The sequence below is a fragment of the Antechinus flavipes genome, chromosome 1, assembly GCF_016432865.1.
Source record: "Antechinus flavipes isolate AdamAnt ecotype Samford, QLD, Australia chromosome 1, AdamAnt_v2, whole genome shotgun sequence".
Taxonomy (NCBI): domain Eukaryota; kingdom Metazoa; phylum Chordata; class Mammalia; order Dasyuromorphia; family Dasyuridae; genus Antechinus; species Antechinus flavipes.
This window is the reverse complement of record NC_067398.1, coordinates 315,274,116-315,296,775: the sequence shown is the minus strand read 5'-3', so window position 1 is coordinate 315,296,775 and position 22,660 is coordinate 315,274,116. Positions and strand designations below refer to the sequence as shown.

Below are 22,660 nucleotides of genomic sequence, written 5' to 3'. Positions count from 1 at the left end.
AAAACCAAGGACAGCAGCTATTCAGATTAATGAATTTTTTTGTACAGATAGTTTTTTTCCTTGTCCTTAATTTCTTTATAAGTAGGAAGTATCCAAAGGTATGAATATTCTCATGGGAGTCATTGCTGAATTTTGTTGTTATTATTTACTTGATTAGTTCTGACTCTTCATAACATCATTTGGGGTTTTCTTAGCAAAGTTACTGGAATGCTTTGCCATTTCCTTTTCCAGCTTATTTTACAGATGAGAAAATTGAGGCAAACAAGCGACTTGCCCAGGTTTATACATTTACTAAGTGTCTGAATCTGGATTTCAACTCACTAAGTTTTCCTAATATCAGGGCTGGTGCCCTATCCATTGTCCCACCTAGCTACTCCATTGGGAAATAGCGGGGTGCTTTTCAGGAAGAATGCTTTCTATTCTCTTTGAATAGAGAATAGAGTCTCTATTCAATCTGTATCCCAAAGAGATCATTAAAGAGGGAAAAGGACCCACATATGCAAAAATGTTTGTAAGGAGCCCTTTTTGTAGTGGCAAGGAACTGGATGCCCACTAGTTGGGGAATGGCTGAATAAGTTATGGTATGTGAATGTAATAGAATGTTATTATTCTATAAGAAATAATGATCAGGCTAATTTCAGAAAAGCCTGGAAGGACTTAATAAACTGATGCTGAGTGAAGTGAATAGAACCAAGAGAACATTGTACACAATATCAACAAAATTGTGTGATGATCTACCATAATGGACTTGGCTCTTTTCAACGAGGAAGGAAATGATTCAAGGAAATTCCAATAGACTTGTGATGGAAAGTGCCATTTGCACCTAGAGAGAGAACTATGGAGACTCAATGTGGATTGAAACATAGTATTTTCACCTTTTGTTGTTTATTGTAGTTTGTTTGCTTTTTTTGTGTGTTTTTTCTTTTTGATCTAATTTTTATTGTACAACATAAAAAATATGAAAATATATTTGAAAGAATTGCACATATTTAACCTATATCAGATTGTTTGCTGTTTTGGGGAAGGGGAATAAATAAGGAGAAAGAAAAAATTGGGACACAAAGTGTTACAGAAATGAATGTTGAGAATTATTTATACATGTATTTGGAAAAATAAAATACAATTTCAAAAAAGTATATATATATCATACATAGTAGTTAACACATTTTCTTCTAATCTCAAACTTTTTTTCTACTGGATTTAGATTAAAGATTTAGGGATGGAAGAAACATAAGCAATTACTTAGTCCAAACCTTTGATTTTACAGATGAAGAAAAGTAAGTTCAGCGAGGTTGGTACTTAAATATGTTCCACAGAAAAGATGTGGCAAAGTCAGCACTGGAATTTGGGGCCTTGTACTCCAAATCTACTTCTCTTTCCACTATATCATGTTACTTCTCATTAAATTAAATTATATTTAAATTTCATGGCAAGTTTCTTTTCCAGTCTGGTAACATGTTGTTTTTGTGTTTATTTAATTATTGAAAACCATCATTACATAGCCAGGTCTCGATGTTCCCTTTCATTCTCCAGAAGTAATTGCCAACTATTCATTACTTCTTGGATAATTTCCATCTAGTTTGTAATCCTCATTCATCTTCTACTTGAGGCTCTGATCCATTTTCCCCATGTAGATTTTTGTCATCTTATTGTCATAAATATCAGAGCTGGAAGAAGTCTTAGAGGTCTACAAATTCAATACCATCATTTGACAAAGGAGGAAAGAGACTCATATGGCTGAAGAATGTTTCCAAAGTGAAGTAACTTCTTAGTGGAAATCAAAGACATCCTTAAAGGCAACTGGGTGGTTTAGTACCTTTTAAAGTCACGAATTTGAATCTGACTCTGAAAAATCTAGAAATTGAGGACAAAATTTAAAAGATTAGGTGGTTGCTGCAATTGAATGCTGCTCATTTCCTGCTGTCTACTAATGATGGAATTATTAAATTATGGAAAATAAGAGAATTGGATAAGAGAGTAAAAAGTTATAACCTGAAAGATGAAGACAGGATACTCTATTCAGAATCACAAAAGTATGGGTTCCCATATTGAAGCCCATGAATCTGATGGTATAAGTAAATTCTCCAAGAATATTTTGAATATTCACATCAACTCCATTTCTGTAAACAGTGATCATGAAATATATATCTGCTGGTGACCTGAGGATTAATCTGTGGCATTTAAAGATCACAGATAGAAGCTTTAACATTATAGATATTAAGCCCCCAAACATGGAGGAACTGACTGAGGTGATCATTGCTGCAGAATTCCATCCACATCTATGTGATGTGTTTGTATATGCAGCAGCAAAGGAACTATAAGGCTTTGTGATGTGTGCTCCTTAGTCCTGTGGAGTAGGCATTCCCAGTTTTTTTAAGAACCCGAAAATCCCAGTAATAGGTCATTTTTTTCTGAAATCATTTCTTCCTTTGCTGGTATTAAGCCCAGCTCTCTATTCTTTAAGGCATGTGGATTCCCTAGCATTTTCTGTTAGAGGCAATGTTAACATTACCCTTACAAAGTGCTTCATTTCAAATTTTCAAAGAATTCCCTTTAATTAAAATTTATTTCTAATTTGTCTGTTTTTGTGAAAAAATTCAATTTCTTCAATATTTGATGCAAAATTTAGTCACAGTGGTCTATACATGATGACAAGAGATTACCTTTCAGTTAAAATATATCTTGGTACCAAAGCCGGTGGAGATATATCAAGTTTATGAATATCTCTGAAGTAAGCTTTGTTTTCTATATGAAAATGACTACATCTTCAACAAGTTTTAGTGTTGCTGGAGTGGCTCCAACAGTGTCCTCATGATTGGCTTATACAACAATTTCTTCAGAATGTTTGATAGAAGCACTGGGAAGGATATTCTTTAGGAGCATCAATAGAAAACAGCAAACCACGTGCTATCTTAAAGTCTCGGAGAATGTGTATTGGGGCAAGAAGAAGAGAGAGGAAATCAGTGTGGACAGTCTGGACTTTAATAAGAAGATCCTCCACATGGTATGGCACCCTCTGGAGAGCATCATTGCTCTTCAACAATTTATACATATTCTAGGACCTTCCTTTTCAGTTTATAGACCAAAAATCTAACATTCAAATGGAAAGTCATCAAAGGTCTTTCTTTTTCTCTCTGCTATAATATTTGGGACTTTCAGAACATATATTATGCTTTATGACAATACAAACTTCTTCTCTGGCCTTCATCTAGGTCTAGATGGTTTTACCATTGGATGCTTAGGTAGGCCCTGGCAACGTAGGATGCTTGAGTTGGATCTGGAAGTAGGTTTTTCTTGTGTATCTATTCTCTCACTGTATTTAATCACACCTTCTGATGTAACCACTTCATGGAGTTTATATTCCTTGGAGGATGGGGGAATGTACAGATATTATAAATTGGATGGCAAAGAGTTTTTGGCTAGAAATTCTTGAACCTTTTTTATATACCAGTTATTTCTAACTATCTTAACTATATCTTAACCTGGAACCTGTGAATTTTCTCTTTTTTTTTGTTTAAAAAGTGTTTTTCTAACTATATGTCAGTATCTTTCTGAATATAATGGTTTATTTTGATGTTGTTCAGTTAAATCTGATTCTTTATGACCCCATTTGGAGTTTTCTTGTCAAAGATACTGGAGTGGTTTGCCATTTTCTTCTTCAGCTCATTTTACAGATGAGGGAACTGAAGCAGGCAAGGCTAAGTGACTTGCTCAGAGTCACATAGCTAATAAGTTCCTGAGTTTGAATTTGAATTCAGGTCTTCCTGACTGCAAACTTGGAGTGCTATCTACTACTCTACCCAGGTCCTAGTTTTATTGCATTTTAAAAATATTGTGAAGAGATCTGTAAGTTCCACTAGACTCAAATGGGTCCATGCCACCAAAAGGTTAAGAATTCCTACTCTAAAGCTACTACCCCATTTCTCTTCTTCCATTCACAACCAAACATCATGAAAGAATAATTTATAATTGGTCTTTGAATTCCTCGCCATCCACTGACTACTTAGAATTGATTAGTACATGGATTCCATTCCCTACCTCATCTACTGAATATACTCTCTCTAATGATAATCAAGGAATCAATCAGATCCTGAATCTGACAGCTTGGATTTGAATTCTAGTATTGTTACTTAACTGTGTAATCAAGAATCATCATGAATCACAATTTTTCTGGGGTCCAGTTTATTCCACTTTGCATTAATTATGCTCTCTTTCCTGTTGTAATTATTTTTGCACGTGTCATAGATGGCCAGCTCTCTTCCAATAGGGTATGTGCCATCGGCACATTCTCAGTTTCTTGAACATAATAATTAGCTCAATTTCATTTCATTCAACAAGAATTTGTTGGCTTCCTATCCTTAACTAGGCACTATTCTTGGTGCCTAGTTCCTGTCCATGGAAAGTTTATATTTTATCATGGGGATGAAGGAGAACAAAATATTTACAGAGAAGTAAATTCAGCATAAATACAAAATGGACAAAGTAATTTTTGAGAGTAGTACTAATAACTGGAGTAGGGTGAGCAGGTTGTATGCAGAGGCAGGTGTGAAGGAGCTAACCTTTGAAGGGGATTAGGAATACTTCTAGACATAAAGAGCAGAATATGCAAAAATACCAACATAGGAGATAAAATGTGCATGAAAAATAGCAGGTAGACCTATTTGAGGTGGATTTATGAAATCAATTTGGATATGTAGGTTGGAGGAAAAATTAAGAGAAACTTTAAGTTCCAAACTGAAGAATCTGTCTTATATTCCACAAACAATAGGGAACACTGGGGTTTCTTAAGCTGGGGATTGACATGGTCAATCTGTGTTTAGGAATTGGTAATTACGCGGAGAAGAATATCAACTGAGTGTAGGGATACCAATTAACAGGCTATGGAGGAGGAGCTACGTGATGCAGTGGATAGAGCACTGGCTTTGGTGTCAGGAACCCTAAGTTTAAATTCTGCCTCAGACATTTATTATCTGTGTGACCCTGAGCAAGTCACTTAACTCCAATTGCCAAAAAACAAAACAAAACAGAATTTATGTTCCAGGAATTTAGATCCTAGATTTAGAGTTGGAAGAAAGTTTTGAATCCGTTTAGTCCCAACCTTTCATTTTACATATGAGGAGATGGAGATCCTGAGAGGTTACAAATACACTAAGTGGACAAGTTAGGATTTGAATCTAATCTTTTGACCACAAATCCAGAGACATGTTCTTCTGGACCATACTGTATCCTTAGGCATTCAGGAAGCACAGTAAAATAGAAATGGACATTGTATCATGGCTCTTGAGTCTAAGGCTAATGAGTCTAAGTATCATGGCTAATAAGTCTCATATTCAAATGGTGCCTTAGTTATTTGTTACTTGTATGATCCAAGGCAAATCCCTTAATTTTTTTTGGACCTCAGTTAATTCTATTGTAAATTGCAGAGCTTGTTCTATATGGTCTCTGCTTCCTAGCTGGAGGCAGCTAGATGATACTGTTGTAGGACCATGGGCTCAGAGTCAGGAAAACCCGAGTTCAAATCTGACTTTAGATACTAACTCTTTGACTCTTGAATAAGTTACTTAACATCTGACTGTCTCAGTTTCCTCAACTATAAGATGAGGATAACAAGCATTTATCCCTCAGGGTTGTTGTCAAGACAAAATGAGAATATTAATAAAGCATTAGCATTGTGTTTGGCACAAAGCAAGTGCTTAATAAATGCTATTTTTTCCTTCTGACAGAAACTACAAGTTTTTTAAATTAACTTTACTACAACACAGAACAATTTCAGACATATCCACTACCTCATAAAGGCAGAAGAAAATAAGCTACTTTTTTTTTTTTTTTTTAAGAACAGCTGTGTTACTTGACACTGCTTTTATTCTTTCTTGAACTATGACCCTCTCTTGGGCAAGATACAAGAGCCAGTTAATGGGTGATTTTAACTCATAATTTTTTATAAGAGCAAAACTTTAGCATTTTGATTATGACTCCCCTTCTTTGTGATTTCAGGGCTGAATTTCTCTAGGTCAAGTTTCCCTATGTGGATATAAAATTGATAGGAAGCTCCTGGAACCCAACCTGGACAATATCACAGATTTAAAGTGAGCAGACACTGAAGAAAATGATAAAATAGGCAATGTTATTCTTTATTGGTCTTTCCTTTCTTTCTCCTCTTCATTCCCCGCCTTCCTTCTCTGCCCTCTGCTACTTTTCTGACACTCAAAATCAAAACCAGCCCTGAGATGTTTCGTTGACATTAAAGTATAAATAACTGATAATAGATAAAAAAGTTAATTCTCCCTGTGATTTAGAAAGGAAGTCAAGTCAACTTAACAAACAATTGCTAAACTCTTAACAGAGGCAGTTAAAGGAGTACTGAGTATAGAATAATGAGACCCAGATTTCAAGTTAGTCTTGAATACTTCCTAACTGTGCGATCCTAAGCAAATCATGTAATATCTGTCTGTATTATTTTCCTCAGCTGTAAAATGGGATAATAATAGGACCTCCCAGGGTTGTTACAAAGATTAACTGAAATAATATTTGTAAAGCATTCACCAAAGTTGATGCTTAATAAATTCAGTTTAATAACATTTATTAAGCACCTACTAGGTGTTAGGTTCTGTACTAATATTTGGGGATATAAGTAAGAAAAAAGAAAGACAACCCCTCTCCCCCACAGCTCAAGCAGCTGTAAAGGGGAGGTTTCAAAGTTTTCAAGAACTTTGAAACTGATTGCCTGTTCTGAGACAAGAACTCACTATTTGACAAAAACTGCTGGGAAAATTGGAAAATAGCATGACAGAAACTAGGCATATTTCATACCTTATATCAAAATAAGGTCAAAATGAGTAAGTGATTTAAACATAAAAAGGTGAGACCATAAGCAAATAAGAAGAGCAAGGAATAGTTTACCTGACAGATTTATGGGAAAGGGGAGAAATTATGCCCACATAGAAAATTGAAAGCATTATAAAGTGCAAAATAGATGATTTTGATTACATTAAATTAAAAGGTTTTTGCCCAAACGAAACCATTGTAACCAAAATTAAGAGACAAGCAGAAATCTGGGAAACAATTTTTACAAATGGTGTTTCTGATCTTAAATATATCGAGAAGTGAGTCATAAGAATACAAGTCATTCCCTAATTGATAAATGGTCTATTAACAGGCTATTTTCAGATATAGAAATTAAAGTCATATTTAGTTATATGAAAAAAATGCTCTAAATCACTATTAATTAGAGAAATACAAATCAAAACAACTATGAGATACCATCTCACACCTATTAGATTGGTTATTGTGATAGAATAGAAAAATGATAACTATTGAAGATGGTGTGGGAAAATTGGGACACTAAGGTATCATTGATGGAGTTAAGAACTAAATTCAACCATTCTAGAAAACAATTTGGAACTATGGCCAAAGGGCTATAAAACGATACATAGCCTTTGTTTCAGCAATATAATTACTAGGTTTGTGTTTCAAAGTGCTTATAAAAATGGGGAAAGAATACACATACAAAAATATTTATAGCAGCTTTTTGTGATGTCAAAGAATTGGAAATTGAAAGGATATGTATCAATTGGGGAATGGCTGAGTAAATTGTGGTATATAAATGTAATGACATATTATTGTTCTATAAAAAATGATGAACAAGCTGATTTTAGAAAAACTTGGAAAGGCTTACAAGAAATGATACTGAGTGAAGTGAGTTGAACCAGGAGAACATTGTACATAGTAACAGCAGCATTGTGCAATGATCAAGCTTAATAGATAGCTCTTAAAATTTAAATTAAATTAAAAAAAAAGAAAAAGAAAAAAATAGATAGCTCTTTTTGGCAATACAATGATCAACAATTCAAAAAGACTCATGATGGAAAATGCTATAAAATCTGAATAAAAGCATACTGTTTTCATTTTTTTTTTGGTTTGTTTTGTTTTCTTCTGTTTTTCCTCTTTTATTCTGATTTTTCTTTCACAACACGACTAATGTGAAAATATGTTTAACATGATTGTACATGTATATCAGATTGTCATCTTGGAATGGGGAGAAGGAAGAGAGAGAGAAAAATTAAAAACTCAAAATCTAGAAAAGTGAATGTTGAAAACTATCTTTACATGTGATTGGAAAACAGAAGATACTATTAAGTGGGAAAATAAATAAATAATAAATAAGCAAATAAATAAATAAATTGCATGACTTGGGAGACACTGGCATAGTTCAGTCCACCATGTCAGGCCCTCATCAAAGAAGGTGATGTGCTTATTGTTCTATATTATTGTTCTATAAGAAATGATGAGAAGACTGATTTCAGAAAAGCCTAGAAAGACTTATATGAACTGATGCTGAATGAAGTGAACAGAACCAAGGAAACAATGTATATAGTAACAAGATTATGTGATTATCAACTATGATGGACTTTGCTCTTTTTTTTTAACAAATGATTCAAGACAATTCCAATAGATTTGTGATGGAAAGCACCATGTACATCCAGAGAGAGAACTATGGAGCATTTTCACCTTTTTGTTGTTATTGTTTGTTTGCTTGGTTTTTTCCCCTTTTCTCTTTTGATCTGATTTTTCTTGTGTAGAATGATGAATATGGAAATATATTTAGAAGAATTATATAAGTTTAACTTATATAAGATTGCTTGCTGTCTTGGGGATGGGGAAGGGAAGAAGAGAGAGAGAAAATTTTGAAATACAAGTTTTGCAAAGGTCAATGTTGAAAACTATGTTTGCATGTATTTGGAAAAAATAAAATACTATTAAAAAAAGACAAAAGGGATAAATTGTAATAGGAACATTTCATGCATTAGCCAATGAAGAAGGGTTAGTTTTAGAGTCAAAGCTTTCCTGAAACTTTTAAATGACATTAGTCAGGAAGCATTTATTAATTGCTTATTATATACCAGACATTTCATTAGACATATGCAAAAAAAAACAATTATATAATATCAAGTAGATGTATCCACATGTAAGAGAGAGATGTTTTAGAGTGAAAAAAAAAACATGGAGTTTAAAGTTAGGATATTTGGATTTCAGCCCTATCTCTGTTCCCTACTAGCTGTGGCAAATTATTTTAACTGTCTCAGTTTCCTTACTTCTTAAATGGTCATAATATCTGTACTATCTAATTCACAAGGTCATTATTTGGAGTAGATAAGGCAAAATATGTAAAGCACTACATAAATATATATTTATATTCTTTTTTGGGGGGGACAGGTGTGGCAGTTTGTAGAAGAGAATTTAGTCTTGTTTTGTTCAACTCTATGAGTCAGAATGTGGAATAATAGCTGTAAAGGGACAAATTCAGGCTTAAAGTCAGAAAAAATTTTATGATTGTTGTGCATGACTTCATGACACCTTTTGGGGTTTTCTTGTCAAAGATACTGAGATAGTTTGCCATTTCCTTCTCCATCTCATTTTATAGATAAGCAAATTCAGGCAAACAAGCTTAAATAACTTTAATTTTTTTTTTCATTTTAATGGTATGTTATTTTTTCCAATTGGAAATAAAGATTGTTGTCAATATTCATTTTTGTCAGATTTTGAGTTTTAATTGTTTCTCCCTCCTTCCTTTACCTTCCCCCTTCTCCAAGGCAGCAATCAATCTGATACAGATGTACAATCAATTTTGAAAACATATTTCCATATGAGTCATGTTGGGAAAGAAAAATCAAAACAAAAGGGAAAAGGTTTAAGTGACTTGCCTAGGATCACATAACTAACACGTGCCTGAGACCACATTTGAACTCATGAAGAGAAGTATTCCTGACTAAATCCTGTACCACTTAACTGACCCTTCCTAATCATTAGAGTTATTCAAAAATTGAATGGATTGCCTTGAGAAACCATGGATTGGTTTCTCTACAAAAAACCTCTTTGAAGATCTTCCAAGAGGGCTGGATGACCACTTGTCAGGTATGTTACAGTGAGATTTACTTTCATGTACAGGGCATATTAAATGGTTATTGAAGCCCTTTCCAATTTTCAAATTCTGTGATTCACACAAATTTGTATCAAATCCAGCCCTGATATTCTGACGCAACCCTAACTTGGTCCTAAAGCTGATTATTAAAGTATGATAGTACTGACATAGAGAATCAGTGGAAAATGGATGATGCAGTGGATGAAGCACAGGACCTGAGTTCAAAAGTGACCTCAGGCACTTAATTCTTACTAATTGTGTGACCCTGGGGCAAGTCACTTAATCCCAATTGCCTCCTCTCCCTCCCCCTTCCCCCAAAATGGCATATCCTTTTCTCTAAAGATGTTCAATAGTTATATGGTATTATGTAAAACAAGAGGATCCCTACTTTGGGGATGTAGTTTCCAATGCACTAAGTTGTTCTATATAGCTAGCGCCAAATCAGAGACTATTCCATTATGCTAGATCCCAAATAGATTCCTTAAGTATTTGTGAGCAGCAAATATTGTTCATGCTAATTGTATTGTCTTTGAATTTCAGCACATAGTAAGTCTTCAATAAATGTTATTTGGATTGAATTGAAGAAGGCAGACTTCTTGTTTGACCATAGTAACATGGGATTTAGGTGACTTTCATATCTTTTCCAAAGCACAGGTTGATAGGAATGTGGAATTTGTGTCTGGGTCCACATGTGTAACTCAGAATGTAGTCAGAGATACTTTTCTGCTCCAGGCTAACATGGTCATTCCACAAAGCTTTGATATATTGATACTTGAGTAAGTGAGCTTTGACTTGAGGTAGCTGAGGAGTTTTTGAGGTGGGAAGGAGGTTGGAAGAAGGGCATCTCCTCTTAGGAATATCCCTCAATTGGCGAAGGTCCACACCTGCTCTGCAACCATATCCAGTCTTTTTCATTAATTCCCTTAATATTTTTTACTTTTGTTCTTCCACATGATTAATTTAGGTAGAATTGTTATTTTTATTATATTAGTTCAGCCTACACATGAGCAATTGATATTTTTCCAATTATTTAGATCTAAATTTATTTGTGTGGAAAGTGTTTTGTAATTGTGTCTATATAGTTTCTGGCTTTGTCTTGGCAGGTATACTCCCAAATATTTTGTATTGTCTACAGTTATTTTAAATGAGATTTCCTTTTCTATCTCTTGCTGCTGGGCTTTTTTGATAACATATAGAAAAAGCTGATGATTTACGAATCACATCTAGTCTTATAGAGTTCCCTGGGGAAACTAAAGGGGATAAGTGGCTTATTTTAGGTCACACAGACAGGAAAGGACAAAGATGGGACTTCCTGATTGTAAAGTCAGTTTTCTAATCACTAACAGCACACTATGTCTCTAATAATGCCATGCTACCAGTCCATTAAGGGTAAGCAAGGATGTATTTCCACTTAGGAAAGCTGAGTAATTAGTCTCTTGAGAGAAGAGTTACCCTTTGGGGTCTGGCATGGATTTACCATAATCATCAATAGAAATCAAGTTACAAAAAAGCAATGTGGTATAATGGGAAAAACACTGATCTCAGAGTCAAAAGGCCAAAATTTGCTACTTCTGAAATAATTTACCTTGGTCAATCACTATCTTCTTCGATCTTAGTTACCAAAGTCATGAGACTGCTAAGTAGCAATATAGTACATAGATCTCTGAACCTGGAATTAGAAAGAGCTGAGTTCCAACTCATCTCAGATATTTATTGTGGACCATGAACAAGTGACTTAATCACTATATGCCTCAGTTTCTTCCTTTGTAAAATGGGGATTTTGTTATTTTTCAGGCCTTTCATTCCCATCTGACTCTTTGTGACTTCTTTTGTAATTTATTTAGCAAAGATACTGGAGTGGTTTTTTAAAATTTTCTTCTCCAGCTCATTTTACAGATGAGGAAACTGAGGCAGGCAGAATTAAATGACTTTGCTTAGGGTCACACAGAGAGTATGTATCTGGAGCTGGATTTGAGTTTAGAAAGATGAAAATTCCTAACTCCAAATCCAGTGTTCTATCCATTTTATTACCTAGTTGCTTTAAACTGGGAATACTAAAAATCAGATCAGTGAATATTTATAAAGCTTTTTTTTTTTTTGGCAAACTTTAAAGTGCTTTATAAATACTAGCTATCATTATATATCTGTAAAACAATGATCTTTAAGGTCCTTTCTTGCTTAAATTATATGCTATTCATGATCATACCAAACTTGACATTTTCTTATATGTTTCCTGACTTCCAGGAAAGTTAAGTTTAGCAGTATCAGAGTAAAAATAGCTTATATTTGAATAGCACTTTATGGCTTTCTAAATTATTGATACCCGTTATTTCATCTGACCTTCAAGCAACTCCTGTGATGTAGGTGGGGCAACCTTTATTATGCCCATTTTATAGATTAGGAAATTGAGGATCAGTGAAATGATAAGTGGATATCATTACAAAGCTAAATAGATAGCAAGGCCAAGTTGTTGATAGTGGTTTTTAAACTATAAATCAAAGATATAAGATACTATATATATACATATATATTTTTTGGCTGAGACAATTGGGGTTAAGTGACTTGCCCAGGGTCATACAGCTTGGAAGTGTTAAGTATCTAAGGCCAGATTTGAACTCAGGTCCCCTTGACTTCAGGACTGATGCTCTATACACTGCGCCACCTAACTTCCCCCTATTTTATCCTTTTAAAAAGTAATACTTTCCCCTAATTGCACGTAAAAGTTTTTTAATCTTTTTAAAAATTTTGAGTTCCAAATTAACTTCTTTCCTCACTTCTCTCCATCTTCCCTAAGACAGTAAAACATTTCATATAAATTATATATGTGGTGCTATGCTATCCTTTTAATATGAAGTTGTCACTGGTGATCAGAATGGATCTTTCTTTTCCCCTTACATATTCTGTGATCTATGATGTGCCATCAGGAGTACATGTTTTGAGTGTTGTCTCTTAACTCTATCCCTCTTGGGATGAATGGCAATTTCTTACAAGACAGATCCTTCAATTTGTTACCATGTAATAGAATAAAGTTAAGCAGTAACCTTGGAAACTGAACTCACCACTGTGACCTTATTCATATCTATCATTAACCAGTGAACCTGGTATAAGTTGATTCACTATTTGGTTGTTTTTCAGTTGTTTCAGGCATGTGTGACACTTCATGACTTGGGGTTTTCCTGGCAAAGGTTTGCCATTTTCTTCACTAGCTCATTTGACAGATGAGGAAACTGAGTCAAATGGAGTAAAGTCACACAGCTAGTAAATGTCTGGGGCCTGTTTGAACTTGGAAAGAGGAGTCTTAATGATTCCAAATTCAGTACTCTTACATTGTACCAGCCAACTGCCTTTAACTCACAAGCTGTTTGCAGCCTCTTGACTTCTTTGGTTATTTTCTATAGACTATTTCAGAGCATTGGCCTTGAAGAATTCTGGTTTTATATGGCAATGTTAGTATTGAATTGTCATTTTTTGGTGCCCCTAATCTCTGATTTCTGGATGCTAGTTTGGACTGGTTTGTAATCATGTGGCTAGGTGTAGAGGAAGATGGGAGCTTTTATTTTCTCCTCATTCCATTTCCCCACAGTGCTTCCTTCAGCCTGAGTTTTGCATTTGTATTAAACTGGTGTTTTTCTTGTGATGATATTTCCCCTCACAGGTTGTCTCACTTCTCCATAGCTCTGGTCTCCATTTCTCATATACTTAGCATAAGGTTAGGAATATAACAGAATAACAACAACAATCATTCAGTTTTCATGGTGCTTTCAAGTTGGCAAAATACTTTTCATTAATTATTTCATTTTGAGAAGAACCTTGTGAAGTAGATCTATTATCCTCATTTTACAAGTGATAAAACTAAGACTAAGAAGAAATAAAGAGAGAGAGAGAGACAGAGAGAAAGAGAGACAGAGAGAGAGAGAAAGAGAGAAAGAAGAACAGAGAGAGAGAGACAAGAAATAGAGAGAGAGAGAGAGATAAAAAGAGAGAGAGAGAAGAGACAGAGACAAGAAACAGAGAGAGAAAGAGAGAGAGAGAGAGAAGAAAGAGACAGAGAAGAGACAAGAAACAGAGAGAGAGAGAGAGACAGAGAGACAGAGAGAGACAGAGAGAAACAGAAAGAGAGAGAGAAACAAAGAGAGAGAGAGAGAGAGAAGAAAGAGACAGAGACAGAGACGAGAGAGAGAGAGAGAGAGAGAGAGAGAGAGAAGAGAGAGAGAGAGAGAGAGAGAGAGAGAGAGAGAGAGAGAAACTTACCAAGCACCATACATCTGGCAAGTGACTTAGGTAGGATTCAATTCTGACTCCTAGTCTGGCACGCCAATCCTTTAAGACTAACCATTTCTCAGATGTTATTGTTAATAAAATGTTAGCAATTAGTAATAATGGCTAGCATATCCATACTAATTTACAATTTGCAAAGAGTTCTACACTGTCGTCTCATTTGGCCCTTAAAACAACGTTGAAGAGTAGATGCTATTATACCCATTTTACAGTTGAGAAAACCAAGACTCAGAGAGATATTTGCCCAGGATCATACTGCTGGTAACTGTCCTAGATAAGATTCAACACAGGCATTCCTGATTTCCACTCCAGCACTTTCTCTATTATGTCAAACCACCTCACAGCTGTTATTAATTGTAAAAATGTTAGGAATTGGTAGACACATTAGAATACCCTTTGTAGATATTTTGCCTTTGATGGTGATAGAAATCTTTCCATTTGTCTTAAGGCAGACAAAACTGCAAAAACATGCTACAGAGTACTTGTTTTTTTTTTTTTCCTTAATAGTATTTTATTTTTCTAAATACACATAAAAATAGTTCCCAACTTTCATTTTTGTGAGATTTTATGTTCCAAATTTTTCTCTTTCCTTCTCTTACCTCCCCTCTCCCCAAGATAGCAAGCAATCTGATACAGATTATATATGTACAAAAAATATTCCATATTAGCCATATTGTGAAAGAAGAATCAGAACAAAAGGGAAAAACCATGAGAGAAAACAACAACAAAAAAATGAAAATAGTATGCTTCTGTCTGCATTCAGTCTTCATAATTCTTTCTCTGAATGTGGATGGCATTTTCCATCACAAGTCTATTGGAATTGTCTTGGATCATTGTATTGCTGAGAAGAGCAGTCTATCATAGTTGACCATCACATAGTCTTGCTGTTATTGTGTATAGTGTTATCTTCACTTTAATATTCTCACTTCATTCAGCATCATTTTATATAAGTCTTTTTAGGCTTTTCTGAAGCCTCCTTTTTCTTCATTTCTTATAGCATTCATATATCATAAAACTTATTCATCTGTTCTTCAATTGATGGCCATCCACTCAATTTACAATTTCTTTCTATTATAAAAAGAACATTTTTGTACTAGTGGGTCCTATTTCCTCTTTGGGATAGAGACCCATTAGTGACACTGCTGGGATATGCAGTTTTATAGCCCTTGGGCATAGCTCCAAATTGCTCTCCAGAATGGTTGGGCCATTTCACAAGTCCACCAACAATGCATTAATATCCCAGAAAGGGCTTGTCTTTTGGACACAACTCATCAAAGACCCCAGCCAGGTTCATTCTCCATTGAACATGAAACTCTTGGTTTCTTTTGGATGCACAGATGAGGTACTTGAAAGGACCTGCTAAGTAGCCATCAGTCATATGATGAGATAATACAGAAAACAGAAAGATAGAATTTCTAATTTCATTGTGGGAAGGGACCTAAATTAATAGTTTATTTCAACTGAGATCTATACAGAAATCTTCTCTACAACATCTCTCATACATGCTTATGCATCTGTACCATAGAGATGGCAGGGAGGGGAAATATAATGAGACACATTTTAAAAAATATTACTCTGAATAAATGGACCTGTTTTAATGCAGGAAATGCTCCTTTTCCTGGAACATATGTACTTATGTTGAAATAAATCAAATCAGAGAGTCAAGTTAGCAGGGTTTGCGTTCAAATTCTGCCAATGACTTTTTAGCTTATGTAGATTAATTGCCCTCTTCCTGCCTTAGTTTACTTATTTGAAAAAGGAGGAAGTTGGAATCAATGATCCTTACTGCCTTTTCCAGTTGTAAATCTGTGGTACCATGAAGTCAGATCCATTATAATGAAAGCTTTAAAAGCTCTGCTAGACAATTAGAGACAAGGAGCACTCCAAATATGGCAGCCCAGTTTTCAAACCTTGTCTCAGACACATAAGTGCTTCATTGCCTGACTGTTTTGAGCCTATGTTTCATGAGAAATGACAATAATAGAACTGTTCAATAAATAATGTTATGGAGTCTATCATGGCATTCAATGCAAAGTTCAATATATTTTTAATGATGATGAAGACTGTTATTGCTAATTGCCTCGTCATGATTATTTGGTCTAGAAATGAAATGAAGGAGAACATTTTCATGGGGCAAACCATGAACCAGAAAGTGGTTTGGTACATTCCAGGGTAATCTTTAAGGCAACCCTTAACCTCATCAAAGAGATTATTGGCCCAGTATTTATTTCTTCAAAGTAAGAAAAAGATCATTATAGGGTAGGGCCAGGTGGGGGAGAGATTACATAGAAATAGTGAATCTGGACTTAAATCTTGAAGGAGTTGCAGAATTTGAAGATTGGTAGATAAGAGAGTGAATGGAGAACATGCAACATAATCATGGTGTTTTTGTTGTTATCAAGTTATTTCAGTTGTGTAACTCATAGCGACTTCGTTTAGGATTTTCTTGGCAAAGATACTAAAGTGATTTGCCATTTTCTTCTCCAGCTCATTTTGCAGTTGAGGAAACTAAGGCAAACAGGGTGACTTGTCCAGGGTCACACACCTACTGTCAGGTTGGATTTATATTTGTATTTTTCTGACTCTAGGGCTGAATGCCAGCACTCAGCTTCCCAATGATCAAGGCTATTGTGTCAGAAATGAGTAAGATATAGTAGAAAGAGCCTTAGAGAAAAAGGTATGGATTTGTGTCCTGGTGCTGCTACTTTCAGGATCATAGAAAGGCTGGAAGGAAGCTTTAGAATCATTTAATCCAAGTCTTTTAGGCCTCAGAGGAGGAAACAGGCTCAGAGAGTCCCTTGCTTGAAGTGACTCAAGATGGTATTTAAACCCAGATCCTTTGACTCGGAAGTCGACTCTTTACTGAACCAATTGTTTTCCAGGGTGACTTTAAGCAGTCACTTCTTCTCTAAACCTCAATTTCTTTATCTGAAAAATGAGATTTAATTAGATCTATTAGGCTTCTTTTAGTACTGACATTTTGTGATTCTGTAATGGTAGAATTAAAAGGTTGAAGGACTTAAATGTATTAAGTAGTATGGATTTGGTAGGCTTTTAAATAATAGAGTGTATGAAAATGGTATTTTGGAGAAAATTAGTCTGCCATTGTTCTATAGGAAGAATAGGAGCAAGAAAGAGCAGGTGGTAGGAAAGGAGATAGGAAATTTGAACTGATAGATAATGAGGATTTGATTGGGATAGTAGATGTGGAAATACAGAAGGTTTTGTGCTAAGCAATGGGAATATAAAAAGAGGAAAAAGGCAGTCCTGCTTTCAAGGAGTTTACTTTCTAATAGAGGAGACAATATATAAATAAAATCTGCAAAGCAATCTATATAAAATACGTGACTAATAAGGACCAGTCAGAAGTAATTAACAGGGAAGGCACTAGAACTGATAAGGGCTGAGGAAGGCTTCCAATAAAAGAAAAGATTTAAATTGGGACTTAAAGGAAGTGTTTCTTATTCCTATTTCACCAGGAGGTAAAAGAAAAACTCAACAGCATATGGTCTATCTGATTAGTAATGCAAGTATAGCCAACTAAAGCTGTCTTTCTTATTAGATAGACAAGCCTTAGTAGAATGAAAAGGTTGTGGGTAAGATAAAGAGGAGATGATAAAGCTGACTGCCCACACTGTGAGAGGTTGGGGAAATGGATTGGAGTAACATCAGATTAATGTCTTCTATCTCAGACTCACTTTGGTTTTTTCAAAGCCTATGGTCATTGAGTGGAATGACATTACCCATATGATTTAAATTGTTATTTTTCTCCCTTTTTTACCATGTGTTTATAGTTGAGTATGTCTATAGTCAAATTCATCTAAATTAAATTCGTGGATGATATGACCCTATTGCTCTTGGTGATTGATTAGATAAATATTTGGGGGATGGGTGTGAGCAAATGAGAAGCAGGTTGACTCCTAGACACAAATGACAATGATCTTTGTCAGACAATTTTCAACTATTTAAAAAAAAATACTGGCTCACTGCCTGAAATCTACAAATATGAAATTCTTTTTGAATCGGAACTTAAAGAATCTGTCTTGTAAACAGATTACTCATAATATTATGGAAAAATAAGTACAGAATTCTAAGCCAACTACATTGATTTTATGCAAGGAAAAAATATTTTCTAGTGGCAATTTTAGCTCCATATTTCACATGGGAATAAATCCTGCTTAGAAGTTTAGCCTTTTTCCTTTGATCATTATCACAAATGATTTCTAGATGTTTTATTAAATTTTTATAGAGGCATAAAACCATTGCATCTATCAACATTAAGACTGACTCAGTCTATCAGCTTGATATGTCATTGACCTAAGCTCTTTATTTCTCCCTGCCAATATAGACTCATTAACTATCCAGTGGCTACTGCAAGGATAATTATTTTTAATTATAGTTTCATAATTTAACCAATCTGAGGTTATCTGAATATGGCATCTGAAGCTATTATGTAGCTAATGGCCTAGGCATTTACATAGCTTTGTCTTTAAAGTGATAAATCTATAATGTGCTTAACTCTTTCACCAACATTAATTTCTAACATTTAAAATGCTGGATTAAACAATTAAATGTGCTTGACAGTATCATAGATTTTATTTAATAGGCAGTGTCTAAATCTGGACCCAATTCACCTTATTTTAGTTAATGTAATTTCTCCCATAAGGAGTGTTAATTGTAAATCTGTCAGACAATTGTGGATCTATGTGACCACATAACAGTCCCTTTAAAGGATGACTTAGAATCATTCATATACCTATTATCATCCAGATGGTTAAGTTAAGATGAACATTCATAAATTGCAGCCAATTTAGAATTCATAGGAACATAGATTTCGAATGGGAAGGAACTTTAGTGAACATCTGGGTCTAGCTATTTCATTTTACAGATAAGGAAACTGAGGTTAAATGACTTGTAATTTAAGATTACAATGTAATGTAAGAAGCAGGATTTGAGCGTGGGGTCTCTTACTCTAGAGACATCACTCATTTCACCATACGCACATTTGTATCCTACACTTTTCATAGACTTCACGTAATATAGTTTCCTTTTTTTTGGTATCATCATAGACCATGAAGGAATCAGTACTTTTTGTCATTTTTACTTTCTAATGACAAAGTGGTAGAGTTGAAATCCCCACAGAGCATACCTATCAGAACTTTCTCCTCTAGTCTGACCTAGATCATCCCTCCTTTCAGGTAAAACAGATAGTAGCATTTAGGCTCTAGACCCTGTGCACACACCTTTGGGGATCCCAGGGTTACAACTGGTTTACTTCTCCAGGAGAAGTCTAAGTGAACCCTAAGATCAAACTTTAAATTTCTGATTTGGAGGGTTATAGAGTCATTCATAAAATTAAACTAGTTATCCTCAGAGAGATTTTTTAACTTCCTATACCCAAATGAAAGTCTTAGTAGGGCTATCCCCACATGCATGATCTGATGTCCAGTAATGAATGACAAAACCTGCAAGTGATGCAAAGTCATTCATGAAAAGATAATCAAGATTAAAAAATACCACAAAGAGTGGTAGATAAGAAAATAGAATATAGTTGAGAATTTTCAGTTATGCCATAGTAGGGAGAGGGAGAAACGAGGGGAGGAGGATGAAGACACCCCTCAGCTTTATGCTTTGAAGATGAGGAGGGGAAACTCCCTTGATTATCATATGCTTTTTCCAATTAGGTTAGTACCTATGTACTAGTCATGGCACTTTTCACTACAGGGACAGCCAGATTGTTTTTGACTCCATTTTGTCCTGCTTCCTAGTGTCCAGGGCTTTTTTTAATTCTTATTTTACTATCTCATCCCAAATCCTACCTAACTCCTCCTCCTTCCCTCTAGAGAGCTTTTGCTAGTCTCCTCTGAGCTTTCTACAAAAGTCACAACATTTAAAAAGAAAACAGAAACAGTGTAGTATGGTACATAAGTGTCTGGTCTTGGAGTCTACAAGATTTGGAATCAAGTCTTTCACTTTGAGATCTCCGCATATAGATGAGATCACAGATGTGGGTCAGAAAAAACTATACTAAGCTATTGACCAGAAATGTTGATGAGGTCTAGAATTATTCATTAACCCACTTTACATGAAGTGTGTTTATAATAATACTTCTTAATTTTTCCTCATACCACTAAGAATCAGGATCATAGATTTGTAGCTAGGATGGTCCTCAAAGGTCATGTGGTTTAATCCTTTAATGAAGTACTCAAGAAGGACCAAAGGTGTTGCTATGAGGGTTTGACAAATCCTTTTTACTATTGACATTCATCTGCCCACAACTCTCATTTATGGTTCCAAGAAGCTGTAGTATGCTCAGTGGTCTCACTCTTATAAAACTGTCTTGGCAGACAGTTTAAACCAGATAGAAGGAAACCAATAGACTTCAAAGTCATTAGTGAGCTGGGCGGGCTACCCCTCGTGTGAAAACTTCCCCTGGTGGAATGGGTAGAGGATCATTGTTCCAAATTTTTCTTTCCCTTCTTCCCATAAAGTAATTCAATATATGTTAAACATGTGCAATTCTTCTATAAAATTTTCCACATTTATCATGTTGTACAAGAAAAATCAGATCAAAAAGGAAAAAATTGAGAAAGAAAAAAAGTAAGCAAATAACAAAAAGATGAAAATACTATGCTGTGTTTCATATTCAGTTACCATAGTCCTTTTTCTAGATGTAATCTCTTTGGGATATTATCCCAGTAGAAACATGCTGGATCAAAGGGTTGCACAATTAGATAACTTTTTGAGCACAGTTCCAAATTGCTCTCCAGAATGAAAACCTTTTTAATTTAATAAAATCAGAATTGTCCATTTTGCATTTCATAATGTTCTCTAGTTCTTCTTTGAACCTGATGACTTTAAGACATACGTGTAATGGGATTGAGGGAAACCCAAACTTAATGAGTATAAACCAGTACAGCACAATATAAGTAAGGAGAAACAGAGGAAATACCTTTTTACCTCCTGAGTTTACTCCAAAGAGAATAATAGTCTCACCTTTCTTATTAGTACAAGGTTTACATAACACCATTAGTTAATCTTTAGTTTATGATGGCCAGATGCCCTGAGTGTTATTTCTTACCAGGGCAATTAGAGTTTGCCTTTACTTCTATATGTGTCTTCTGGGCCATGGATATAATGTAAAGTGCACCATTCTGACCTAATTTTTTAAGACAAAGATCTATCTCAATAGTGGAATAAGGATTGCATGTATAGTCAGAGGACCTAAATTTGAATCTTGATCCATACTTGTATGATCTATACATTTATTGACCAACTCTTTCAATGCAACTGACTTCTGTGGAAATCAGTTCACTTCCCTGGGACTCTGGATCTGAGTGTCTTAATCTATGTTGTTCCTTTTCAAAGAAGACCAATGATGTCAGAGGCGATGTCTTGACTTGGGTTAAGTGACTTGCCTGGAGATCACACAGCTTGTTAATATCTTAGGCCTGATTTGAACTCAAGATTATGGAACTTCCTGATTCCAAGTTTGCCTCTCTATCCACTACCTAGTTACCCTGGGACTACGTGTAAGAAAAATTACATAGGCTGAGATTGTTATAGAGGGAAATGATGCTGGCTGGCATCAAAAAGATCAGAATTCCATTGAAGTGGTCAGTCAATAAACATTTATTTATAACTCTGTGCCACAAAATTGACCACCTATTATCTCTTCTGACCTTAATTTTCTCAACCACAGCGCAGCAGGCTATATCCATAGTGCTTTCATAAGGAAATGGGCATCTCTACTTGCAAGCCCACAACAATCAGTGTTAATTAGGGTAGGTTAGGCTTACAGACTTGATCAATTCTGACTTGGAGCTGGTTCAGGATGCTGTTTATCCACATGATAAATGAATTAGTTTCACTGGCAAGTGTTAACCACACTCTCATCTGGTTTAGTAACATGGCTGGAGAAGTACCCCCTGGAGCCACTCAGAACATGAGCTTGCCAGCTGGACACATTGAATCTATTTAGATGGAATCAGTTGCCTTAATCCATTTCTCAAGGGCATTTTTTAAAGGATAGAGGGCTAGTTCCTAGCTCTAAGATGAATAATTTGCAAAAAATAAGCCATTTTCATGCTTTAATTTTGTTGGAAAGCTTCATTGATTGAATTTTTGTAAATGAAATAATTTTTAAATGTACTAAGGGAAGTTGCATTTTTATTTAGGGATTAACATTATTCATAATTTTAAATTAATTATTTTTCAATTAGCAAAAATATATTTTCTCTTCCTTTTCATTTTTAACCATTAGAAAAGAAAAACAAAATCCTTGTAATAAATATGCTTGCCAACCAAAACAAATGCTTTCATTGTCCACATTGAAAAAAAAATTCATTTTGCACCTTGAATTAATTCATCTCTTTTTCAGGAGGTGGGTACCATGCTTCACGTATGGGGATGTTCAGGGAGAACCAATGAGGGCTTGCAGAGCTGTTTTCAGTCCTGCTCATG

At 35.0% G+C, this 22,660-nt stretch overlaps 1 pseudogene; it reads left to right on the top strand.

Moving 5' to 3' along the window:
- The window catches only part of LOC127545486 (serine/threonine-protein phosphatase 2A 55 kDa regulatory subunit B delta isoform-like), an 86,778-nt pseudogene extending 83,719 nt beyond the window's left edge, over positions 1–3,059 (top strand).
- The last annotated feature ends 19,601 nt before the right edge of the window (positions 3,060–22,660 follow it).